We start from the raw sequence: 18,078 nt of genomic DNA, 5'->3' as shown, positions 1-18,078 counted from the left end.
GGGGACATTGCTGCTGTACCCTTGAGCAAGGTACTTTACCTAGATTGCTCCAGTAAAAACCCAACTGTATAAATGAGTAATTGTATGTAAAAAATAATGCATAAAAAATTATATAATTGTATGTAAAAATAATGTGATATCTTGTAACAATTGTAAGTCACCCTGGATAAGGGCGTCTGCTAAGAAATAAATGATAAAATATGTTTACATTTTTAGACACCCATAAATTAGACTTTTACGAACAATCCATACTGTAATCTACTTTTATTTCCCTTGTAAATGATTCTTATTAGGGTATCTCAGAAAAAGTCTATGCTGTTTTGGTTTAACAAACATTGGCAACTGATAGTTTAGTAGCAGTTTAATCTAATCTTTTGGGTTTGTAATGAAGTTCTTAAACAAATTAGCACAGGCTTTCATGAACTGTACCAAGTCAAGATAAGAAGCAAGGCCAGACAATGCAGAGTCCCCTTCAGAAGACCCTGAGACAACAGATGGGTCTGGAGGCGCACTGTAGCTCAACAAAGAAGAGGGTGAACTTTAACAAAATCCTTTCTGGTCTGATTTTACCCTGGCTTGGTAGTGTATCAGAAACTCATATAGCACAGTACATTCTGTAGCATGCTGTAGGTATGTTTGTTTTTTGCATTTAGTCCTGTGAGATGTTTGCATTTTGGATTCAGTCCTGTGAGATGACATGAGGTGAGGGGTCACCAGTTCGCACTGAGCCTTCGCCCTATTACACTTGTTTTCTTAATTTTGGGTGCTTGGTATTTATTCGCATGTTTCGTATGATGGCGCCTCATTAGGATATTGGAGGGAAGAACAAGTTATCTGAACGAGTTATGAAGGCCAATACAGGCCATTACTTCCTAGGTTCAATATCCATATCAAGCATTCAGTACATGAAGGAATAATTAACTTACTACCATGGAATTAATTAACTAGACAGATATAAACAAATAGATAAAATACAATACATTGTAATGCATTGCAGATAGACAGAGAGAGCAAACTCACAGCAGCCTGTTGCTAAAATAAGAGCAGGATTTAAAGTTCAGTATGGTGTAGAGTGGTATACTCATAGATCTCCCTCATGAGAAGGAGCTCTAATGATAGCACATCATCAGATGGTTTGACAGTATCACAAGTACAATCCTTCACATCAAGACTGCGGCACGTCCTAGAAATTACAGGTACAGAAACATGATCGAGTTCCGCAGCTCTGATGTTCAGTCATATTACAGAAGGATGTCAAGGCAGTGGTAAATATTTTCTTGTGGTTATGCTGTATGTCAATAACTGGGCTGGGATTCAAAACAACAATTTTTAAATCTGGCTCCGCCGAGGAAATTGTAGTAGAATATACTATTTGTATTTGTTATGCCGCCACATAAAATGGACTAATGAACATGTATTTAAGTATGGTTTGCAATGCGCTAATTGGATAATGAAAGCTACTATTTCTGTTATACATAAAAGAGTTTAGTTAATACATGTTCTGATGAAAATATTCAGCTCTATTATTACTGCCAGCAAAAAGACGCATCTCTATCTTAAACTACCAGTACTAGCATATATTTTAAACACAGGACAGTGTTAATAAGACCTTTGTATCTACTAGGTCTAGTGATTAGACCACACCATCCTTTCCATAAAACCCACTCATTATTCAAAATCAGTTTCTCAAAAAACTTAACTTGTACCTCAACAATTGAGGTACCACTGATTTTAGACCTGCTTTGTATGGTTTGTTGCATTACATGAACATGTATTGAAAACACTGGTGACTGCTGTGATGGGAAAGTATTATGACTCCAATTGCAGTGTACTCAGTCCAACTGACATGATTATCAAATCTCTGCATTTTAGTCATGCTGGCTTCCGTTCATAACCATTTGTGAGCAGAGGAGCCAAACTGGCTGTGATTCCAGTTGACAAAAGAGTTAAACAGCTGTGAGATGAAATGTGTCTCTCAAGCCACATGCTGTATCTGCACTCTGAGTGATCTCTGTACCATTGAAGGCTTGCCTGTTGCTGATGAATGGGGATGGACAGATATGTAAAGATGATGTGTCATGAGCTGCCTCTGATGAGTTTACTACAGCCAGTCTTTTAATCACATCAAAATGTGTCAAAGGTTGACAGAACCGCATCACACTAGGTCTGGCAGTTTAACTTGGTGTCATCTATTAGTGTAACACTTTTAGTGCGACCGCCTTGCTGTGTTCTCTGCAAACAACATGCAATACCTTTACAGATTGTGTTTTCATTAGTAACCCCGTGGATGCAGGCAGAGTGGGTTGAAAAAAACAGGTAAGGGGTGCTTGTAAACGAAGGGCGTCTTCAATGATCTGAAAAATGATGCCAAGAACTATGTGCTGTTCTGTGTGTGAACCTCCTTTACCTGAGCAGTGGTCAGTACTCTCCAATGTCACAGTTACCATGGCTGCCCCAGTTCAATTTCCATAGGCCTTAATTTGCATGAGGCAATATAAGAACCAGTCCATTCAACAGCCACAATACGAGCACCATTTTGGTGCATGCCAGGATTGAATGCGTGTCGTCATTAGTCACGGAACCGTATTATGTAGCAAAGCACTCAAACTGAAGGACTTGTGAATGGGACGTTTATTTTTTTTAATACTTTCTGAGGGTTCATAGGATAGAAAGAGGGTTACTTGTATCGACTGTCAAAGTGAGCTCCAGTGTCACAGAAGTGCATCTAGTCTGCTGTACCATCTGCGTGCTGAACATGCTTTCACTTCTCAAAATACACTCTAGTAGTTTTTTTCTGCTACAGACAACAACACAATGCCAAATGAAACCCGTCAGTTTCGACAGAGCACTCTTTTAGAAATTGAGGATCGCTGCAAACCCATGAATCAAGCCAAGTACGATACTATAAGTATAACCAGTGCTGTGCTTGATAATAGTGCATTGCTTGCAGGCTTTCTGATTGGAATGTATGTAATGGATGTTTTATTTGTTTGCTCACACAGGCTGTGGATCTGTCATATTGTCTTCTTACCATTGTAGTCAAATTGTTGAATTGCATGTACTGAGTGGCTTAACTGTTACCCTTTTGGGGTTACATTATGTAATGTATTAACATCGTAATTTGCATAATGAATTGAATGTAATGGCTGAGTTAATATTGTTTTTTAAATCAACTTGACTTTTAAGGGGTTAATGTCAATCTTACCTATCATGTATTTCCATTCTCTATGTAGATGAAAGGAGTACCATTAAAGCAAAGTTTGATGAATACTATATCTAAGTTTGATGACTAATGCTCTGCTTATTAAGCCAATCTGGCACACTTTCAGCCGATCAAATTTCATGAAGTAGACAGGCTTGGGCTGACAAATCAATATTCATTATACAAGCGCCCACCTTGTAAATGATGCCTCGATGGGCCATTTCCTGTTTAAACAAACACATAAAAATGAGCTAACCGCATTAGGAAAAAAGTGTGAGCCTTCCCTTCAAATAATGAGGCAAGACTGTGGTACATTTGCTTGTGCATAAAAGCAACTTCAGCATATGTAATATATAAAGTATTTGTAAACTGTCAGTAAATGTACAGTAATACAACTATGTGTGCAGAGTGCTGCAATCGTATGTCTGTTTTGTAATAACTGCTGTAAAAAGCTGCATGTTCTGAATGTTTATGGATATGGGTTATATTTGAATGTATCCATGTCTTGCTTGCTTGCATGCTTGTAACAGTAGACATGACAAATAGAATTGGCTCTGTATTTCCCAGCTGTTGCAGTGAATCCTTGGATCACCAGCAAATCCACACGGTTCTACTGCACTACAGAAACCTTATACAATCTTTCATTTTTTATTGTATTTTTGTTTCTTTAATCTTGCATCTTCCTTAGTTCTGATTCCAATCTCTTCTTTTCCTTCTATGCTCATTATAATCTTTATAACGAGTCCCTGAGTTGCTGACTAGCCAACAGCCCCAGGTATTTGAAAGCCTACTTGACAGGAATTCATGGCTGTGGGGGGACAAGAGCTTTGGGGCAGGAGATGGGTAGTTTATTCATAGATACCATACAAAATGAAGCCACATTTGTAGGACATGGGAATAGTTAATAAGATTCATTAATATAATTCTTATGTTTATGAGCTGTTTTTATAAATGTGAATAACCCAAGGTGCCTATGTAATTCATTTTATTTTGTATATTATTTAGTATTGGGCTTTACAAGAGGATAATATTGAATAATAGTGTACATTCAAATACACCTAACAAGCTAAAAAAATGTATTTTTTAAAAACAGTAAATTTCTATTGAGTATTAAAGAAAAATGTATTTGAAATCAAGAGTTGTAGCCTGAGAGGTTTCTTAGACATTAAAAGCACCAATGACTTACATTTTGATTATAGGAATGTTTTAGCAGTTTTCCAGCTTGCTGGTGAAAGATTTATGATTTGACGAGGGGATTACAAAATTGATCCCTTTTTTTCACTCCATCTTTTTTTCCCGATAACGCATTCCGACAAACACTTTCAGCACTTATTAGCTATACCTCAGCAGGCTTCTTTAATGTCAGGATAGGATAAAAGATAAGCAGTGTACACTAGTAAAAAAATATATATAAATAAATAACTGGAACCTCTACATCAACATTCACCCCACCTTGATAATGCAGCATTGGCTTACAAGCGACAGTGTCCTGGTGACCAGTGGAGTTCTGCTGGTTTTCTGAGCCTGCACTCTATGGATTATCTATATGATTTATGCTGGTTAATACTATTCTTTATCAGCTTCCAGACAGAAAAGGGAAAATACATAGCACTGCATATCTGTATGTTTGTAGATGCAAAATGCTCTTGTAAATAGAAAACCCTCCCCATCAAGATAATATGAAATCATAACATTCATAAAATTGTGGGTCTCTTATGAATATGTTTAAAGTATAGGAACATGCTTTGATTTCGTTTAAATGCATAAGCTATTTTTTTTTTAATTAAGGATATGGCAGAACGTTTAGCATTTTTGAACATGCATATTTTCACCAAAAAAGGTGATTTTGCTTATTTGATATTGATTGTAAATATAGTTACATGTAGGTGTCATTCTAAGATCTGTATTCTTATACACATTTTGGAAGGTTAAGGAAATGTTTTATTTAGTATGTTAGTAAAATATTTTAAAATAAATTATATAAATGCATCTGTGTGTATGCATTTGAACCTCATAGATTAGGTAGCTACTGAAATCCATTCTGTAGTATGACACTTCAGGTAAGAATATTTTATTGTATTGTTATTGACACACTTTTACTAACTGTTAGGTCGCTAGTATTTACATACCACCATTGTAACTTTGGTATACGGTAGTGTTTGTTATCACTAAAGTGCAGTGATAACAGTGATCGAAGTGTAAATTGTGATAGTATAGGGTCTTTTACGTTATTTACTTTGAGCCACCTGTGAGAAGAACAGGCATGGGAATTGCGCAAGCATTCAGATAAGCATTGACAAAGCATACACACAGATCAATGAGGAGCTGAGGATGTATATGCACATAAACAAAATGCTGTGGTAAGTTGTTTTTTTAGTCAATTTGACAGCAATCTTGGACAGCAAAACCTGCAGCTAAACACAAATTCTAAGTGATCAATCTGGTCTTCAGCAATAGTGGATTTTGCGGATTGTGTGAACTGATATCGTTTTCATTCAGCAGAACTTTATTGATGAAGTATGAAAACAAAAAGTCAGTTGCCTCCATGACAATATAACTCAATTCTGTACTCAAGACCACACTCTCGTCTATGACAGTGCCAGCCTTTTAGCGCACTTTACATTTTGATGAAGCTTGTATCCTAAGTGATAAATGGATATCTGTAGTTTGCAAGTGTAAATAACCCTATAAAGCAGGAAACAAGACATTGGCATCTGTCTAATTGCTTTCTAATAACAGCTATCAGTGTCCCTTATAAAAAGCTCTAGTGTTTTGCCCTATTTAATAATGACCTCATGCACATATCATTCTAGATTTGTTAGCCCAGCCAATAAAGCTGCTTATTGTATATATGATAATAAACTTGCTATCCATCCATTGCATGTACATGTAAAGAATTGTCATCTATCCAGATACAGTTGATCTAAACAGTAGCAGATCTAAATAACGCCACAGTTTAAATATTCAATAAGGACCAAATATTGCATTGTACTTACTTTTAAAGACAAAAATACGCCACAGAAACACTCTCACATGTTAGATGTTGGTTTTCTCAATGTACTCTTCTTGTAATGACTTAAACGAAGTTGGTATTTAGATCTGACAGTGTTCACAGTAACTGAATAGACCCCATTGTTTTTTGGGGCTATAAAAGCACACATTAATTATAAAACTGCCAGCAACACTTTATTGTTAAATGTGTTTTGTGCCTCTTTAAAGAATGTACATATTCATTTTTCGGTCCATGGGAGACAGAGCTTTCTGCAGTGCTGCTCCATGTCTCTGGAATGCAAAAACTGGCCTTCAAGGATCTGTGTTAATGCTGTTCCTTATTTTGTTGAATGTATATTTATCACTGTATTTTATCTTGCCCCTTTGTTTTGTGTGTTGTCTTGCCTCGGCTATGTTAAGTGCTTTGGGTTGTGAAAAGCACTCTATAAATTAAATGTATTATTATTATTATTATTATTATTATTATTATTATTATTATTATTATTATTATTATTATTATTATTATTTGTAATACTAATTTTGAAATAACCACTGTCATGCCATGCATTATATAAAAAAGACTGGATTTAGACTAGAAAACTAGACAACATGCCACATAAACACTTGTTTTTTCACTTCTGTTATGACTTATTTAGTAAGGAAAAGTCTTTAGAATTAATTAATTTCCATCAGAAAATGAATACATTATAAGCAGTAAAAGCGATTGCAACAATATAATGTTCAATAAACTGTCTCCACTACTGTACTCATATTGCTTATAGGATTTCTGTGTCTATTAATATAAATGTTCCTTACTGATGGATTTTATGACAAAAAACTGTGTCGCATGATCTGACCTGGATTACTTTTTACTGACTCTTCAATGCTGTTCCATCCTTTTAGCTGCTAGATTGTGCTACATCTCTTCTTTAATAGCTTTGGTTTTACTCTTTACAAATGAATGTAGGCAGAAAAGAATACATATAGTTTGTATCCCGATGAACACGTATATGTACGTGTCTAGCAACAGTAGCTAAAGTTCCCGCTGAGTAATTAAACCGCAGTTTTTAAACGATATGTTAAAACAATTGGCAATCGAACAGGTTACAGTATACACGTGACATTGACAAAGCGAGTTGTTCCACCTACTTACACGTTGTCAGAATTTGCGCCTGTTAGGGAAATAGGTATCAGAAAAAAGTCCGCTATCATTAGATTTCAGACATGATTATTCTTCTAAACAATACACAAACTGAACGTTTCAATGTCAATGGAGCATCCAGTTACTATAGCTTGCTATTTTAGTTTGAAATCGTAATGTGGGCTACTCTAATGGAGAAAACAACAATAGGAGAAACTAACAAGAGAAACATAACACAGGGTAAAACGACAGGGTTAAAAACATGGGTCAATATTGTTATAGCATCCAAGCAGTATATTTAAAACGTACCAAACAGCCATACAGTCTGGTAATTGTAGCTGCGGTTTTTAAAGGCTGTTGCAGGAGAATTGGCTTGGCTTGGCTCAAATGGAATAAAAGGTCCCGTCGTTCTTACAGGGATGCTGCTTCTAAATTGTGTAATGCTAAACATGCAAAACTAAAGCTTCATTTGTCAATTTGTTCGGCTTTGCGAGTAAACGGCTCTGTGTCGCCTGATAAATGTCTTAAATTAACTTCGTAGTATGAACCCTATATATAGATAAGAAAGCTCCAGGTTGCTTGGTCATGTGTAGGGAATATGTGACTGGGTAACGGGTTCAAAATTATCAGCTGGTGTGCTCATTGGAAAGTGAATCATCAAATAACTGCACAAATGTAAAATGTTAGGACAGTGATAAAAAAAAATGTGTTGCTTCGGATTGTCTGATTTCTCGTTTTAGAAAGCTTATATATACATACATGTGACTGGGTTGATATTTAGCCTCTGTTTTTATATATGGGGGTTGAGATTTTCAAGTGGTCCTTCTGCTTAAGCACCGAAATTAGAATGGCTCGGCGCCAAAGGGTTAAATTAATTTGTTCAGTGGACTGTTTAATTTTCGAACAACAAAACAAGGGGTTTCACGCAACGTGCCTCGCGCCCGCAGATTTGGTGGGTGAGCACAGGTCTGGAAGGGTGCAGCATTTAGCATTTGAACTTCTCTTCTTTGATGTGGCAGCAGGACGTTTTGTCCTGGGGTCACTGACCCCCTGCTCCCCCGTCAGCTGCACTGAAACCTTAATTGAATGACAGATGGTCAGCTCAGTGCCGCCAGAAGCTCAAGGCGAGAAAATGGTCAGTATCTTAAAAATATAGAACATGCAGTATGTACTATCACCCAATTGAAGAAGATACGAAACCTTGCTCATTTAAATAACAGATACCGGTACCCAGTCAACAGCAATAACCCACGTACAAACGGGTTTATTCCGTGCATGTTTTTTTAGTTGTAGGCATTATTTGTCATTTTAAAACCACCTATACTTAACGTTATGTAACTTTGAAAGCAAGAAAAACAAATTATGTTTAAAATTATTAAATTGACCAAAGGTCTTTCAACAAAGACGCAATAATAATTTGTTATAAAACATTTCTTCACTGTAGCTACCATAGAAACAGGTTTTCTCTTGGCTTTGGTCTATGACTGTGTGACTATAGGTGTACTGTTCTGATTATATGTATTACGTAGCCTACTTACCAAGCAGATGTGCATGCTAAACCACTTTCATCTTTAATCTGATTACACATGTGTATGCAATAGGCAGCTTTGTTCGTAGTGGTACTTTCAGAAGCTAGAACAATGAGGCGTAAACATGGTCTTCCTTTTCAATTTTATTTTCTTTACTTAAATAGCAAAAAGGTCATGTCACAGTTTTAAGGATGCTGTATGATGTGATATAGGTGTTTTCCTTTATTGCTTGTTTGCAATGTTGTCATTTATTTTTACAGTATACATCCATCCAGATAGAATGTTATTTAACAGTATCAAAATAAATCTGTAAAAAGCATGTTAGATATGTATTGCATGTACATGTACAGAATAAAACACAACATATTACATTGATGTTCCGTGTCAAAAATGGAGAACGGCACAACACCACAGATCAATGTTTATAGATCTATTATTCATACAGTAACGAAATATGACAAGATTGTGTGCATTTTGCAATGAAAACACAGAGTAACGTATACTACTAGTTAGCCTGATATCTTAAATCCTAACAGCATTTGTATCAAAGTGACAGAGAGACTGCTTTTTTGGTTGATGGAAGGGCAAAGGGATACTTTCCTAATAACAATAAAACAATATATAGACTCGATATTTATGTGATATTCCATTCAGATATAATATTCTTTTTTATTTTATAAACCAGTAGTTTAGTGGTGTGTTTTAACCTTAGTTTCCACACTACTGAACCTTCCCAGTCTGAAAAAAAATAAAAAATAAAATGCGATTTTACATTAGCTGTATTTCATCCTGGGTATATGTTCTATTTGGAACTCAGAACTCATAATGTTATTACATTATTGTGAAAGAATATGGCACAATAATATCGCAAAAAGCATCTCTTTTTATCACTATAAGATCTATAGATTTACAAACGCCTTTGTGTTAATGCACTAACACCTGCTGCATAGTAATTGCAGTCAAATGGGATGCCCCTTAAAGGTAATCACATAGAAAACCTTGATTTTTTTCCCCTCTTCAATTAAGAAACAAAAGCTCACGCAAAGGCCTCAAAGAAGGCAGGCAAATACAGGCTAATGCAGAGATAGCTGACATCAACTTCCGTTAGGCAGCTTATTCCAGATCGAACCTTTCGATTGTAACTGAAACAATTTGCATACTGATTCCCCTTCATAGCCTTCCAGATCCATAACAAGCCGGGCAGCAATTCAAATGCAAGCAGCATCCCTAAATGCAAGGATAGATCGGCCAAAAAGCGCTGCCCACGACCAGAGGATAAGGGGATCCTGCGTTTTTCGCTGGATGTTGACTATCTGTTATTGAAAATGGAGGAGAAAGCGAACATCTTTCCCCCGGACTCAGGGATGGACGGAGGGGTGTTGAGATTCTTGACCTGGGTGCGCAGACGGTGAATGGGAAGGCGACAAGGCTAGCAAGGGACTAATACAACTTACCAAACCTGCGCCAAAACCACGGACAAGATTCCATTTTAATTTGAAATTATGCAGATGATTTTTGATTAGGGGCAAGTCCGTCCAGCTCTGGATGTTAAAAGACTCAACATGCCATGAAATTAGCTAATATGCCACGGATCCTGGGGTAAGCATATCTAACAGACCATGAAGATAGAAAGGGTGTTTAAAACCAGCTAAAGGATACGGTGATCAGAAGGGCGAGTTAAAGGGAAGCAGTGACATTTGGCACCCAGCAGAGTTTAGTGGACTTGGAAACAAGGTTTAAAGCTCTGGAGAGGTCAGCAGTATCGTCATAAGCTTAGAATACAGTAATCTTCTCAGCAGTGTCAGAGCATGGAGAAACCAGAGCGGATCGGCAACTGCTGTGACGACTAAAATGCAATTATTATTATTATGATTATTAATAATAATAATAATAATAATAATAATAATAATAATAATAATAATAATAATAATAATTTACGAAGATAGCATTTAAAGAATAATGACGCAAATTACATTTGTTAATTTTGTTTTTGAGAAATTAAATAGCCAACATAATTGCTCTATGGAAATGTAAATACATGTCCGGACAAATGCTATTATTATTATTATTATTATTATTATTATTATTATTATTATTATTATTATTATTATTATTATTATTATTACACGTTAACAATATTTCAGTGCAGGCATATGTTTTACAAGGTGTTCCTATATCTTTATATTTGCATTGTGTTGAATTTAATGGATTAAATATATTAGTATTATCGCATGCGGATTATCTGTTTAGAAAATTGTCGTATGTTAAGCAACAAGCCAGTATAAAATGTAAACATTATTTTTGGTTTTATTATTTACAAATCACAATTGTAAACAGTTTATTCCAGGTGAAGTATGGTTTCTAAAGAACATAGGCTTGTATTATAGTGAATAGCTTCATTTTTATTAATTACAATTTTAATAAATATATAGTTTAGAAATAGATCGTCATAAATACATAAACATACAGGTGTACAGCGTCATATTTTGCTAATGATCATTTGTCTGGGCTAAGCTAGGATCAAATGTAGTTGTCTTTTCACGACTGTAGTTTAGTTTAGCCTACAGCTCCCTACAATCCTTGGAAGTCAGTAGCCTAAAGTTAATTCAAAAGGAATAGAGATTGCTACATGACTCAAAGAAATAGCCCAACTTGTGTATATAGCAATTATGTAGCATAATTTTACTTTACTGATTGTAAACGCATACCGTAAATATTTATATTCAAGCAAATAATTCTATTATAGTGGTCTGTGTCTGGCTATAATAAAATATTTTAGTTTCCGATTTTTGAAATAGAAATGCTATATTCAGTTTACTGTTGTGGTTACTCTTTGCTGATCTACAGTGTATCTGGAGTTGTATAGGGTGCAGGCTACTGTGCCCTGCTTCAATTATTAGTTCTATATGCTGTCATGTGACCGGTTAACTTATATTTCCAACTTTTTGGTGGAAGAAAAGGGAAGTGACGTCTCTTTGGACGTGCATTGCAGGAACAGTGCTTGCACCATAGAAACAGTAGCCTACTGTAACATATTGTGTAAGGAAAACATCATGTTGCTAGCATGTAAGCAGTACATGGAAATGATAGGCAAGGTGTTCCAATTGTTGATCTGGAAATGGACACGCGTTTTGAGTGTTGAGACCAATTCTCCACTGGAATCACTATACACAGGTCTACTGTACTAGGGCTATGCAAATATATTCAAGAGTTGTACGTCACACTGTTAATATATTACACTTAGGCCTATGTTAAATTAACTGACATTAACACATTATAATTCAGGATTATTAAATATTGTAATATAGATAGGTAGATAGATAGATTAGATTAATTAATAGTTTAGTATTAAACCACATTATTGAAATTCAACATTTAAATACTAGGCTACATGTTAATGTTTAAAATATTGCAAAACAACGTTCACAAAATAGAACCTCATTGACAGACAGACTTCATTTACATGCAGCTTATTGATCTGGGATTTACAGGGATTTTAGAAAGCATTTCCATTTGAAACGCTGCATCCTTTTTCATTTAAATAGAATCCACAATATGCTTTTTGTATTTCTTTATTCATTAGCGTGACTAAAAATATGCCAGACATAAAAATCTATTTGGAGAGCTGTTTATGTATAGTTCTCACACTGTTTACATTCCCGGAATTTGCAATTTCACAAATTAACTAGTATTGCTTTCCACATTTAAAATAACAAATATACATACACTATAGCATAGGCACACTAATATGAATAGTGTGTTTCAAGTGAAAGGGAGCTGTTTGAAATTTGAAAATTGTCAGTTGCTAATAATAATATTGGTAAATATTTAGCAAACAAATACATATATTTCTGTTTACCTTTAAACTGGCACACTGCCAAAATGTCTGCCTTTTGATAAACTAGACAGCGCATGTTATCTATTGAAATTGAACATGTAACGCATCCATTTTGTTCCTAAAATTGTTTGTTTGTATGTATTATATTTAAAATATACTTTATTCCTTTTTTATTATGATATACTATTAGGCCTATGTTTTTTATGACAATTGTTTAATTAGCATCCTGGGAGCTAATATTCCACTTAAATCTTAGACGTTGGCCCATCAATATTAAAAATACTGTTATTCATCAACTTTATATGGTACTTTTTAGCTAAATAATCAACATTTTATAAAGACTGATTGCTGAGCAAAGGAAGTGAGGCGGCAAAAAAAAAATAAAAATAAGTAGGCCTATTGGAGATTGGCACGAGCCCAGGTGGGGTCAGGATGGAACTTAGCTACGTTAACAAAGCCAACGTTTTATACAGAACTGTACTAGTTGCCGATGTTTCACTGTTTATTTCTTTGTTTTAACAATGAAGTTTGTAATATTTTATACATAGACCATCTAATATCCATCTAATATATTATATAATATAATATGTGTATATTTTTAGCTTTATGAATTTATAAGGTCGCAAATAAAAATGTGCCATACCTGTATCGTCAATACTCATCCAGCCTATATTAATTCCAACACTTCCATTTTAATTACAGTAAATATTGGTTTAACTGTGCCTCTTCTCCATTTCAACAGTTGAAAAAGAGTCCACATACGCTTCAGTAGTATTAAATCGCTTTATAGTAAAGGATAAATATATTTAAATATATACATTTTCAACTATGTTTGTGTGGCCCCTAATAGGTCGTTAGCATAAACTGTGGGACTTGATCAACACCGTTCAAGCAGATTCACTGGGGTCCTGTACGGCCATGTGTGTGTTCATTAACTTAATACATGTTGTGTTTCTTTTAGGTAGTGTGGGAAGCAGGGTCCGGCAGGCTAGTAGTAATCATAAGCACTGCTACTTTCTTTTTTTTTAAATTAGTTGTTCAATCCGTCTTGAAACGCGTTAATTGTGACATCGCCATTGGCATGGTGCAATAGAAAGTTATTTTCCGGATTTGGGATTTCATTGTGATCATGCAAGAAATAAAAAAATATATATTTCTTTTTTTTTTTATTTTATTTGATGAAGTTAAACGAAAGCAAAACTAAAACTTAAACATATATATATATATATATATATATATATATATATATATATATATATATATTCTAAAATTCGCTTGTTTCTGTTAAAGCCTCTGCCATATTTTTCAAGAATTCAACAGATCTACTTTCTAAACTTTATTTAAGTTACAAATCAACAATAATATTTTTGGTTTCGCGCCTCAAATCTTATAATTCATAAAGGGTTAAATAGGCTACACCTGGAAAAGCAACACAGGAAATTTAACATATATTGTATGTGTATTCTTTGTGTAACGTTTTGAAGTAGCCTACATTCGGTATGTAGTATTAGCCTGTGATTTCCACGTTTCATGTTTACATGTATGTTTGTCAAATACAACGAACAGGTTGAGCTGAGAGTAGTTTAGAAATACGCTGCTTATGTAATAAAAGTTAAAAAGAAAAGAAAAAGGAAGAAAAGAAAATTTTGAAGTGAAGTCAATTATTGATGAAAAGACTATAAACACGTTCTGCCAGAGCTCGGATCGAAATTAACACTTAATACCATACCTCGATTTCTGTTAAGTGAATAATCTGCCAATCTGTATTCACTCAAAAAAATCAGATATTCCCTTCTACTGAGTTTATAAACGGGCATCTCTATAGGCTACTTAAATAATAATAATAATAATAATAATAATAATAATAATAATAATAATAATAATAATAATAATAATAATAATAATAAATCATTATCATCGTATATCAATGCACAGGTTTTAGCAATAGTTTCATTAAATAGCGCCTTGTGAGCCCTTTCAATGCATTGTAAACCAGTTTAGGAATCTCATGCAATAGATTGTACACTCATTTTAGCATTTATATTTTGTTGTGCGTCTAATGTATAACCATTAAAAAAATGTGGTTACATGTGTTCTATATGATTGTGTGTAGTCTTTAGTTTTAGTATATATGTATTTTGAATAGAGTCCGGTATGTACAGTAGAGGCTATTTTATGTTACTAAAATTGATTTTTGTTTTTGATTGTAGAGCAGTGGCAGAGAATATGGCAGTCAATACAATGTTGTCTCCTATGCAAACCTGTTTTTTGCTCTTTTGAAAATCACAGTCTAACAAAAACATCTACCTATTCATAGTTGATATAGTTTATATGAATGTAAACGTGTTGCATATTGTACAGATTACTCTGTCTTCGTTTTGATAAAACAAAAATATTCTAGTTGCTTTGATTTGAAATGTTCCTTGTGCCTTTACTGCCATTAACGTCATTAATACAAGCTATCAATAACTGTGTCGTTTGGAGCAGAGTCTCAAAGTATTGATCCATACAGTTATTTATCTCTGCCATGCTAGACATGGAATAATTTTCTCATTATGGCAACTCGGATTTGCTTTTAATTCATATTTAAAGCTGCAAGTGGTATGGAGCTCCCCGCAAAAGACCAGAGGCGCCTAATTAATAATATCTTTGAAAAGTAGGGAGGCATCAGCGTATAAATAATTAATACAACAGCCATGCCTTTTTGCACATAGCCCTTTTAAGAATTTAAAATTAGACGTTATTTTTTTCTTTTTAGTTGGAGTTCTGTAACTTTATTTGCAGTAGATTAAAGCTATCTCAATCTTTGTTTTGGCGACCATATACCGACCCTGTATTTCATCTGTTTCATCAAATTAATTGTGTCGTTCTGACAAAGTTATTATTATGATAAGTACTGTAGTAAGTGTTGCATGATTTATATATGACTGAAATACAAATTTCGGACTGGTTGTTAAATATGTGGTAACATAAAATGATTACAAAATAAATAGAAAATATTCCACTCACTGATTATTATTATTATTATTATTATTATTATTATTATTATTATTATTATTATTATTATTATTATTATTATTATTAAGGATTTTTCTGATTGTAAAAACAAGATTAAAACAATATTTATTACATTTACAAGAAAATAGATTTTTGGAACCATAGGAAATTACTCACATTGCTGCATGATTTTACCTTTATAGGAAATATTCTTTTCACTATGGTATTATTAATTGATAAAAAGCTGGTTTGTATTTCAATTGTAAGCAAAGTTGCAAGTGAGTTCAAACTAATTGAGATAATTAATAATTATATCATTGAATAAGTTGTAAATTGTTCACAACACGGATATACATTTGTTGGTTGCTGCGGGAAATCTCACAAGCCCATTTCATCGCTCATTCTGCTTGACTTGTTGTTAATAAAAACCTGTATTTATACCAATTAATTTCGAGCACAATCACTGCCACGCGCCTTTTCTTCGCATTCTTTCTTCTGAGGTGTTTCTTTAGTATGAACCAAAGCGTTCTCACGACAATTTGCCATTGAATTGAGGCACAAAACATATGAGACAAACTGGGCTTTTAACACGAATCGGGGTCGCTTGAGTGAATCCCAACAAAAATGACTTTTTTTTCTTCCTTTTGCAAGTCACTGAGACACGAGTGTGAATGAAAAATATCGACCACTATGAGAATGTGAACAGGTGCAGTTTGTACTACAGGCCACATATAGACAATGTCCAGGTTTTGGATATATATATATATATATATATATATATATATATATATATATATATATATATATATATATATAAATTACCAAAAACAAGTGCAATAAAATGACTTGTCTTTAACGCCACTTTTCTTCTTGACCCTGACAGATGTATGTGTTTTTGTCACCGAGCAGGTCCCCAAGAAGCTCACCAGGGCAAAGTCCAGAAAAGTTAATCTGCTCAAGTGGCATCTGTTGGCTTTCGGAGTCTTGAAGCGTCACCTTTGACATGTCCCTTTCTGAGTGGAGAGAGTCCAAACACTGACCACCGCAAGCTGTCACACCGAGCGGGAGGAGAAAAGGGACGCCTTCTGACAACTGTTCCAAACGTCATCAAAAGTTACTCAAATGCACGGTGTAACAAAAGGTTGTGGGTGACCATTTCAGAAAATAAAAGAAAAAGTATACAGGATTATTATGTAGGCCTATATAAAAAAGGCCATATATAAATACATATAATCATGTATGTTTGTGCGACTTGTTTATTAAAATCCAAAATGTACGAATGCCTAATTTTGAACTTGATTTTGATCATTCTTGCCTTTAATGTAAATATGTTCATTGATACCACGTCTGTATTCATGATGCATAGCTGAAATTACATGTGTTTTTCAGTTTGTTATTATATTATAATATGTAAGTATAGACTACATAATAAAGCTGTTTTGTATTTATTTTTTTTTATCTTCAAAAGCAGTCTATATACATTTGGTAAATAATGAAAGCTTCTTGGTACATTGATTGATTTAAAAAGTGACCTCAATTCATATGGCCAGTACTTTGAAATGTTATGTCTATATCTCTGTATAAACAATAAAATAATAAGCACTTTTTGTTTTACTATATTATTGCATTGTTGTTTTTATTCGTGATAAAGATTTCCATGTATTTTGAAATTACGTCAAATGTAATAATAATAATAATAGTAATAATAATAATAATAATAATAATAATAATAATAATAATATTGAGCAGGTGTGTTTAATGTAACAATACAATTAAAGGATATATATATATATATATATATATATATATATATATATATATATATATATATATATATATATATATATATATATATATATATAATGTTTAGAAATCAATTTGAAGAATTATCTGTAGATCTGTTGAAATGCATTCAGATATCATAATGTGCTGTGTCATAATTCCATCCCTCCTGCAGCTTCAGTTTGGGTGAGGAGATATTTTGGCCGGCTTGGTTCGTTATTGTTAATGGCTGAACAATAGACACATCTGCCCTGCCTTTTGTAAAAAGTATCTTATCTGACCAGTTCTTAACACAACAGCAACAGTGACATTTGGTGCCCAGGGCGTCCTATTTATTCGGCATATAAACTAAGTTAGAGCAGTCAGTTAACTTAAAAAAACAGAGCAACAACATAATTCTACGCATGGTTAAGGTGTTTGGTTTATAATGTACACTCATTATTATTATTATTATTATTATTATTATTATTATTATTATTAGGTCAGCAACGTTTTATGTTGACATACACATTTCACACAAGGTTTGTATGCAGGCTATTATTTCATCATGCCACAATAATTGTGTGTCTTTTTAAATTGCACACACACACACACACAC

At 33.9% G+C, this 18,078-nt stretch overlaps 1 long non-coding RNA gene across 1 annotated transcript; it reads left to right on the top strand.

Moving 5' to 3' along the window:
- Window positions 1-9,910: 9,910 nt before the first annotated feature.
- LOC131700656 (uncharacterized) lies at window positions 9,911-17,317 on the top strand. The gene is made up of 2 exons (XR_009308464.1): window positions 9,911-10,462; window positions 16,608-17,317. It is a non-coding gene; the product is annotated as an uncharacterized LOC131700656 (long non-coding RNA).
- The last annotated feature ends 761 nt before the right edge of the window (window positions 17,318-18,078 follow it).

Source organism: Acipenser ruthenus, chromosome 24, assembly GCF_902713425.1.
Source record: "Acipenser ruthenus chromosome 24, fAciRut3.2 maternal haplotype, whole genome shotgun sequence".
Taxonomy (NCBI): Eukaryota; Metazoa; Chordata; class Actinopteri; order Acipenseriformes; family Acipenseridae; genus Acipenser; species Acipenser ruthenus.
This window is presented reverse-complemented; position numbering and strand designations above follow the sequence as displayed.